This window comes from Triturus cristatus, chromosome 3_1 (assembly GCF_964204655.1).
Source record: "Triturus cristatus chromosome 3_1, aTriCri1.1, whole genome shotgun sequence".
NCBI classification, from domain to species: Eukaryota; Metazoa; Chordata; class Amphibia; order Caudata; family Salamandridae; genus Triturus; species Triturus cristatus.
The window spans coordinates 710,261,744-710,271,217 of record NC_140583.1 but is presented as its reverse complement, the minus strand read 5'-3'; the positions used below and the strand labels follow the sequence as shown (position 1 = coordinate 710,271,217).

The 9,474-nt window shown below is 43.1% G+C and overlaps 1 protein-coding gene and 1 non-coding gene across 26 annotated transcripts in view; one reads left to right on the top strand and one right to left on the bottom strand.

Annotated features, from left to right (window-relative positions):
* Window positions 1-2,816: 2,816 nt before the first annotated feature.
* On the bottom strand, window positions 2,817-2,889 carry TRNAA-AGC (transfer RNA alanine (anticodon AGC)). The gene has a single exon. It is a non-coding gene; the product is annotated as a tRNA-Ala (tRNA).
* A 532-nt stretch (window positions 2,890-3,421) lies between these two features.
* Window positions 3,422-9,474, top strand: part of PPP6R3 (protein phosphatase 6 regulatory subunit 3) — a 1,519,855-nt gene continuing 1,513,802 nt past the window's right edge. For 8 of the 25 annotated variants that reach the window (XR_014978879.1, XR_014978877.1, XM_085644787.1 and 5 more), the window contains exon 1: window positions 3,431-3,564. The gene's annotated coding sequence lies outside the window, so the exon portion shown is untranslated. Of the gene's footprint in view, window positions 3,565-9,474 lie in introns of all 25 variants that reach the window. The other 17 variants (XR_014978878.1, XR_014978876.1, XM_085644785.1 and 14 more) reach the window with 4 other exon arrangements.

Here is a 9,474-nt window from a genome sequence, read left to right as displayed (position 1 = left end):
CGGACAGCAGCCCTGAGCCCTGCCCGCGGCCTCGTGTTTAACTTTGGGCCTGCAGCAGGGCATCGCTGACTTTTGAACCCTTAAGTAATATACAAACACACCCTGAGCTCTGCACCACCACCAACCTGTTTATTGAAGACTGTTTCGCAGCAACCCAAAGCAACCCCCTGGTCCGGGATCAATGTGCGAGGCTCCCGGGGAGGTCGGGGTGAGAAAGAGCGATACATCCCGAGACTCAGGGCTGGGGTGGAGCCAGGCCTTAGGGAGTCCAAACACCTGCAGCCAGGCCGCTGGCGCGCTCGAGTCCAGTGCGATTTCATCTTTTCTAGCCACCCTAGACCACACTCCATTTCAGCCATCCTAAACAGCCGCCTTTAAACAGCATCATCGCGTCTCCTATTCTCAACCTCCCCCAACCCGGCACCCCCACACCCCTAACTAATTTCTAAATCGTAATCTTCTTGAATTCGAGCCGCGCCACTCTCCTTCAGTAATAGATTTCCTGACCTCTGTTACAGTTGACCTCATCTCTCACGTGTTTTTCTTCTTCTCTCAAACCATCACCAGCCACCTTTGCCTGCCTCCACACACCCACTCACGACGACCCCCCCCTTTACCTTCACGGGGCCCTTCACACTCTTCCCCCCCTTGTGCATGGGTGATCTGTGACGTTTGTGGCACCCCAACACATCCTTTTTCCCCTTCCTATAGCGCACTGTGTCATTCATAAAGCACGCGGTGGAACTTTCGAGCCTACCACCACCCCATGTCTAAATTATTGCTAGAGCTCCTATTGCTTCTGCCCAACACCTTTCTTGGTAGCCTTTAGGCAAACAACCTTTAACAAATGAGCCCCCCTCCGAGGTTAGAAGAGAGTAGTTCTTGCAGTTTTGACTGTTTAGTCACTGACCTCTGTTACTTCAGCAATACTGGAAGTTATACAGTTCTTTTAACAGGAGTGCAGGCTTTTGGAAGCAAGTGGATGAGAGAGCATGAAACTGCCTGCGCTGTGGGCAAAAATAGGTACATTGTATTTTTTTTACTCTTGAAAGTAATGGGGGGTAATTTTGGGAGAACATTGGCAAAGCAGGTTTTGTTTTGGGGTAAAATGTTTCCGTACTAAAATGGAATGCCTTGAAGCTGTGGACTGTCTTGCAGCTCCAACACATGGGTGGGAACTAACCTAGTTAGTCAGTATGCAAGTGACATCATGGTGTGTGCCATCACAGTCAGTGATGTCACAATGCATGACATCGCACATGGCATCACAGTAACCAACAGCACAAGAAGTAACATCAGATATTGTGATCTCACATATTTGTTTTTATTAGGTACATCATGAGTGCATTTAAGCACATTATGAGATTTACCAAATTAGATTTTGCTTTGGGGCTGTGCTAAAAAAAAAAAGTGGCGCAATCCCGATGCAAAATCTGCGTCTCAACTAATTTTACACATTTTTTAAAACCCTGCCACAAAGAAATTGGCAACAAGGAGAAGCATGTTAGTAGATCTTTTATGATTAATTGGTTACAAAGTCTGCGTTTTCTAATATTTTTTTATAGGGTTTAGACATCTGCTGCAGAGGTGCCCAGTAAATGTCAGGGGATAATACTTGGTGAAATAACCCTGGAGATTAACATTTTTCTTGGAGAGATTTCTGTTTGTGTAGTCCCAGATCTGACTCAAAGTAGTATAGAAGGTTAATGTGCCTGCAAAGCACATCATGTACTATGCAGATGGCAGAACTGTATATTTTTGGGGGGGGGTGTAGCTAGCTAAGTGGGTTACTGCTTTGAACACAGATCCTTTTGTTACTTGCAGTTCTTAAATACTAAGCCTTTTAATATAGCACAGGGAGCTATGTAGGATATGTGACTGCTACACCTTTTAACCCTCACTGACACATGCAACACATCTTGTACACTGATTTACACACTTGCGTGATTTATTGTCAATCTGTATGTTATGTAAATCTCTCTGACACCCTGCATTGGGATGCGAGGTTAGTATTGGGCTTGCTGCACCTCCGCTCCGACCTTTGCTTTCACCTGCAGTGGAGTAGAGAGTGGCGTCATAACTTAAACACTGCCAATCCACCCCCGCTGCTCACCGTCTTTTCTCCCCCGCACACCTCCTCACCCGCTTCCTGCCATGGGCGGCAATCTGGGGGATAGCCCCGGGCGCCAGAAGCTCTAGCTACGCCACTGAATGTATGCTCTTCATTAGCGGTCTGACGTGATGCCATTTGGGCTGATGAATAATCAACCTGGCCGCTTGGTTCTGCCCCTTCCTAATAGCGACTCACAAACACTATTTTGTGAGTCACTGACTCTCAAAATAGAGTTTGTACATATCACCACACTTTTTTGCGGTGGCAAATGGTACAATTTCCTGGTTGCCACAGCAAAAAACTGTCGTACTCTGGCCCCAAAATTTGCACTGGAGTTATAATGAGTGCATAAAAAAGTTTTAATGTTGTGCACACCTACCAAGCCACCTTTTAACTTGGGTCTAAAATAAGAAGAGGAAAACTGTAGCAATTTGGCATTCATAAATACATTTTTGGATTAACAGTGGAAGCTAACGTTTAGATCTGGTATGTTGATAATCCGAAAGGGCGAGCTCAACACAGGTGTGTAAACAAAAGGACTACAATTTCTTAAAACTGTCTCGCGCAGAGTTATCGTGCGTAGCAAGAAGGACATTTTACGGATTCTAATATTATAAAAAGAAATAACAAAGAAATTAGTATTTGAATCTAAAATGCAGAATGCGGAAACAGAAATAATCACACATAGTAACAAAAAAAATTATGGAGAATGCGGGCATCGATCCCGCTACCTCTCGCATGCTAAGCGAGCGCTCTACCATCTGAGCTAATTCCCCAATACTGATTGACGTTATCCTGGAGTCCTCATTAATTATAAACCAGCAAATCCGTGGGTTTAAGTATACCATAGTACGGAGGCTATCCTGCCATGCAAAAGTATGTAGTACTGACGTCAATGTGACCTTCACACTCTTTCTTTAAAACTTTTCATTATCTGGCGTGCAACCAACTCCTTCTGCCTCAAGTTTATTCACTGCCTTAAGCCATTTCTTGTATGATTGGTGGAGACACTGATTCGGTATATTTTTTTTCTCCTCTACATCTGTTTGGCTGAATGAGACGCCTGTCAAACTTTGACGTCAGGCTGTTGCCGAGGCGTGTAAGGAAACTCCGGAAGGAGGATACGGGCCCCAATTGGTGGCAATAAAGCTTGACCTCCGGTGAGAATTATAGGGCTTGCAACATCCAATCAACACTGGAGCGCATGGCTGCAAAAACAGGCAGCCGAAAGGACCAATGGAATAGGAATAGGCGAGTTGTTGCAGTTGAATGGCGTTTAGTATGTGTAATCAGCTACACTCCTGGCCAGTGTACGTACGTGATTGGTGGTGGCCGTCTTATAAAATCTGTGGGCGGGCACTTTGGAGTTGATATGTCCGCCATCTTGGAAGCTGGGCTATGGAGGATGGTTGTTTTCCCGCCTGAGTGGAGCAAGTTTTGATGGTCGTCAGGTATTTATTGTCCGTTCTCTCACTCGGTGCGCCGCTGTGCGGAGAATGGCTGCCCATGTAGGGGGCAGCCTTCGGGCTGTCAAGACCCGAGGTGAAGGGACCGGTGTTTTTGCAGTTGCACATTACCTTCACCACTCACTATACGATTGACTCCTTAATTGCTCTGTGGTGCACCCTCGAGCACTACAAGGGTTCCTTGTCAGTAGTGCTGTGTTTTAGAGAGTCAATAACGTGGATGACACGCCAAGCCAATCCTGCTTAATACACCGTAGAGTAACCATCACCAATTCCATCGTCCAAGGGGCGAGCACTGTCCTCAATGGCTCTGTGACTAGGTACTGTCTGTGCACCCAATGTATGCTCTGCTAGTGACGTGGAAAGGAGGCGGCGAGTTAGCTGAAACTTTTGATATTTAAGTTTTAAGTCTTTTTACCACTCTGGTACTTCTGCCTTCACTCTTTGATTCTTTGCTCACTTCTTTTATGTCTCCTGGCCCATTCTTAATCACACCTCCACTTTCATTCAGTTTATCGTCTTCCCAAGTTCCCATCCATATTTTTATGCAATGATCTGTTTGTCCCGTGTTTCACGTCTTGGACCGTTCTTCATCGTCTCTTTCCTTCCTCGTCTATCCATCTTTCTCTCCCTTCATTCTCTGGCGTTCGTCTCTTACTACCCGTCTCGAGTCTGTATTTTCCCCTCGTCGCACCTCTTCTGTTTTGTGGCCACCTTTGTCACCTCTACCTGATTCCCGTCTCCCCTCTTTCACTCTGTAGTCCTCTACTATGCTCTCTGGACCATCTCTTCAATTCTCTTCGCCTCCTGCTTTTACTCACACCCCACCCCCAATCACCTTTCCTCTGATTAGCTTCTCCCCAAACCTCTCTCTTTAGGTTAAAGCTTACCAGACAGTGCAGCGCGCTGTCAGGTTTGCTTACAACTTCGTGTGGGTATTCTGAAAGCTTCCCTGGGTTTTCATTTCGTCCATTGTTTACTATTTGCTTTGTGGTTTGTAATTCACATTTGCTTGCTTGGTATTTGCAGACTTTGTTTTAGGCTGTCCAGCTAGAGTTCGTCCTTCGCCCTTGTTTCTTGAATCTTCCTAAAGACTGTGGGTTCAGAGACAGTTCACACGTCCGGCTATGTATTCTGAGGGAGCTTTGTGTTTCTCTCTTTTTTTTTTTTTTTTTTTTTTTTTTTTTTTCTGACTTCAAAGTGAGTAAATTTGTATCAAACCATCATACCCCACGTCACTAAATTTTAGCCATACTGAACAGCAGCCACACTGGTGTACAGCATGGTTAAAACACATTGCCAAAGACAATCGCTCTTGCATAGGCTATACATATTGGTTTTGCCAATACGTGCTTCTATTTCTAGGGTGGGTAAGCCGTAATTGTTTGCTGTTTGTAGGTGTCTGGGCTGTCTGTGTCAGTTAGAGAGAAATCACTTCTATTATGTTTGCAATCATAGAGAAGATCTGCAACTTTGGCGCTCTTTAACAGTTTAACATTTAGGGAAAACCTTTTTTAGACCTTGCTAAGGTTGCTACCCCCACAAGGGCTTTTGTCTTAGGCTAGGATGAGTTGGTTAGAGTCCTTGCGTAGGAAGCCTTGATGGTCAAGTAACCTACTCCTCAACTTTTTTCTGATGTGATGAAGGGCTCATCCTCCTGAGCTATAGTTTTGTGTTCTTATCACCTTCAAAAGACATTATTAGTTGTGAAGTACTCCTTTCTGTAAAATGTACATTGTCATTAGAAGGAAATTGTTGCTAGTCATTCAACCATGCAACAAAAGCACACACGATTTCTGTTATCCGTGTGGTGTATGCTTATCAGCATTAATGCTTGGAACGTCGTTTCGCTACTTTGATATTTGCCATTTTTGTGCCAATCAATGACCGCACACCATAACTGGTAACAAGCTTGTGGCCGTTTTATATAACGTCTTGACTAAAGTTGAATAATAAAATATAAAGGCTTAACCAGGTGTTTGTTTTTAAAGTCCATTTGAACACGTATATGTGAAAAGTTTATCTTAATGTAATCATTTTGAATGCCCACATTAATAGCTCATTGAACTTTTTGGGATATGGTGTAGTGGTCTATTGACTGTGTATTGATTAAAGTTGGTGTCTTGAAGCTATTTCCAATCTAAAAAGGTACTGAGAAACTGCAAATTCTTAGCCCCTTTTCTTTTTGCAGTGATTTTATAGCCTATACAGCTAGCCTTTTTTGCTAATAACCTTATTCTAATTCTTTGCATCCCATTATAAGAACTCTAATCATTTAAAGCAACTAAACTGTGTTCGCTGGACCTCCTTGCCTTTGGTGTATTTTAAAAGAAATCCTTCATACCTTTGAGCTTATTTCAGTTTGAGGTAGTTATTTTTTTTCTGTAATTCTAACTTTATCTGTTCGTACTTTTGCCAGATACTTGAAATGGGCAGATTAACTTCTTGAATGGATTTGGACCTCCTGAATTATGAACCTAGATCAATTTACAAGAGGTGGGCGTTTATTCATTTGACTATAGGGAAAAGTCGGAAATCTGCTGGTCTTTTAGGGGTGGCAATTAGTTTTGTTAAACATATTTTGGAAATAAAATAAAATGGTAGCGGGTCATAATCCAACCCTCAGATTATGGTCCTGTTGGGTGGGGATAATCCTTGCCTCATTGATCTCAATAGAATTGAAAACCTTCCTTCACTCCAACTAGGGAATTTGTATTCTGTCAGGACCTGAAGTGAGGATTATGCCAGTTCAAATCTTGCCCACCACCAACAAAAGCCACATCCACAAGTTTGAAGTAAACCTGTTTCAATGTAGATTCTGAGGACCAATATGCTGTAATCCTCACGTATGCAAGATGGGCACTCAAAGAGGCAGCTTTACACGCCATGGGCCCTCTCGCTGAATGGGCCCACATTTGTGCACATCATGGTTGGTCTCTTGCATGACCCAACTAATCCACCTAGCAATAGTGGTTGAAGAGACCGCAACGAACAGTTTCCTGAAGGAAATTAATAGCTGGTCGACTTCTGGAGACTGATTTAGCGAGGTTTTGGAATATAATAAAATATCTACTTGTCCATGGTGCAGGTGGTTTCATAAATCTACTTGTCCTGTAGCCAAATGCTCTTGTTCCTATGGTGTAATGTAGTGCGGTGACAAATTATGGCCGCAATCTCATTATACATGATCTCTCATTATGCCAGGGCTCATACCATAGTAGTGTTTGACTACTTTAAATCCCCATATGTTGCCACATTAACGCAGATCTACATACTGGGGCTGAAGGTAGTGGTAAGCAACAGTTCCAGGGTTTGAATGCCCTTTTGAGTGTCCGCAAACTTACTAACTTGCATGTTTTAAGGGTTTTTAACAACTCTTCTCTAATCTTTTCCCATACTGAGAAATGTTGGAAATTTACTCTGGACAATGGCAGACGTAAACCTTCTTTCAGAGTTGGGGGGGAAAAAGTGCTTGGAGGGAAAGTGAACTTGCAAACACTCAGATTTTCGCATGAGCAAATCTACACATGCATATTTGCTCATACTAAATATTTTCTAGAAGTACTATTTCTTGTCCTACTTCTGTAAATTCTTGGGCATTCACGAAAGCTGTATAGCTGCACTCAATGCAAGGACATATACCATGGGCGCACTTTTGAGAATCTCTTGAATAACTGGGACCCTAATTTAGTCTGGCGTTGACCATGTCCTTTTGTGTTTATTAAAATTCTGTGTCTCTCTGTATCTGCTGGCTTCACTGTGAGTTACAACAAACAAATGATGGACGGAATGCTGACAATGCAGACATTCTCCCCCAGTCAAGAGATCTGGGTTAAATCCATCGTTCTTTTGCCCACTACGCCACCCCAGTTCAGACATGGCCATATGCAAATCAGTCTTGACCCTGTGCCTCATGGGAACAGTCCAGCCCGAACTGCCAAGCCATGTCTTCCCTGGACCGGAATCAAGCATCCTAGGACCGGTTTCTGGCTATCAGCCGTCATCCGCAAGGATAGCTTGACTCCAGTGGCGTAGTGAGCACGGGTCCCACGTCTGGGAATACCCATCCCACTTAGGGCAAAAAGCGTTACAACAAACAAAAGATGGACGGAATGCTGACAATGCAGACATTCTCTCCCAGTCAAGAGATCTGGGTTAAATCCATCGTTCTTTTGCCCACTACGCCACCCCTGAAAACCGGTCCTAGGATGCTTGATTCCAGTCTAGTGAAGACATGGCTTGGCAGTTTGGGCTGGACTGTTCCCATGAGGCACAGGGTCAAGACTGATTTGCATATGGCCATGTCTGAACTGGGGTGGCGTAGTGGGTAAAAGAACGATGGATTTAACCCAGATCTCTTGACTGGGGGAGAATGTCTGCATTGTCAGCATTCCGTCCATCAATTGTTTGTTGTAAGGCTTCACTGTGAGTGACAGCACTCTGCTTTTTTACAAGGAGTATATCCGCACATAACGTTTTGTTCAGTGCCAGCAACTACAGTGGCAGTTTGTTCTTTTTCAGACCAAGAACAACTTTTGCTTTTGCCAAGGTTTGTTATAATTGTGAGATCCCGGCAGCTCCCACACCAATAAGGTTTTACAAAAACCATGTCAAGTCACACATTGTCAAAACTAAAAAAAACTGACCAACAATTTCAGACCTACTGGCTTTGCCAATGCGTGTTTAGTTTTCTATACCAATCTTATTGAAACTGCTTTCACTGATTTTTCCATTATGAATATTTTTGGGAAATACTAGCATGCATCAATACATGTTACTAAATGATGCTGCTAAGAAATGGTACCTGACATTTTACAATAGTTTAGCAATTTTTTTCCTGCTTTCATTTTTTTAATGAACATTTTATTTTGAAAGCAAAAAATCATCAATCTTCCTTTCAAGCTTCTGCAAATATTTACATCAAATCGGAGAGTATTCTTGTAGCATTATACATAGCCTCATATTGCTAAACTTTGAAAACGTGTATACACATCTGATCCAGCGCGGACCCAATAATTTGGACAGGGACAGACATCCAATTACTTCATTTACCTTGTCCCATACACATTCACTCAAAGTCCCTGTTGCGCTTGTGTCAAGTTTGCAAATTCCTTACCAATTCATACTCAACTGGTCAAAATTAAGACCGTTCAATTTACACAACAAACCTTTCAAACGTCCATCTTCTTGGTCAATGGACCAATTAATTGAAAAATTGAAGGCAACAGTTACTCAAATAATAAACAGACAATAATAATCCCAGACTCTTTGTTGCAAATTGTTATTTTCATCTAATTCAAATGCAATAATCTTAGCAATACCTCATGAGAGAGAATACACTCTAAAACGCAGCTAGCAAATAATTGATTTAAAAAACATATGTTGCATGGAGGGGGATAGATGAAGAGACATCAGACATGTGCATTAATCAATTCTCAATTCGGAAGGATAGATGAAGAGACGAAAAGTACAAGGATAATAACTTCAAGTTATCAAAAATACCAACCCAAGGAATAAGAACGAGGGAAAACCACCACCCAGGCCTAGTTAGTGGCAGGGGACCCCAGACAGAGTCGAGGATCAAAGACTCTAAGATCCGGACAAGGATAGGACCGGATCAGTTAGGCCTCTCTGCAACCCGACAATCAGCAGCGCACCCTCTCTCTCCTCAACACCTAATGCAGCAGTCGCATCTGCCGCCCTCACTTCGCACCCCGCCCCTAAATCGCCTATTCTTTATACCCTTACCATACAGATCGATCCAACCAAAGTTACTAAGGTCACCCATTCTAGCTGCGGGATTCGTTAAAATGAGGGGCGGATAGTCACCCTACCATTAGATCATACTGCTTTGACTACCCCATTGTATATTCTCTTCCAACGTATTCTGTATAC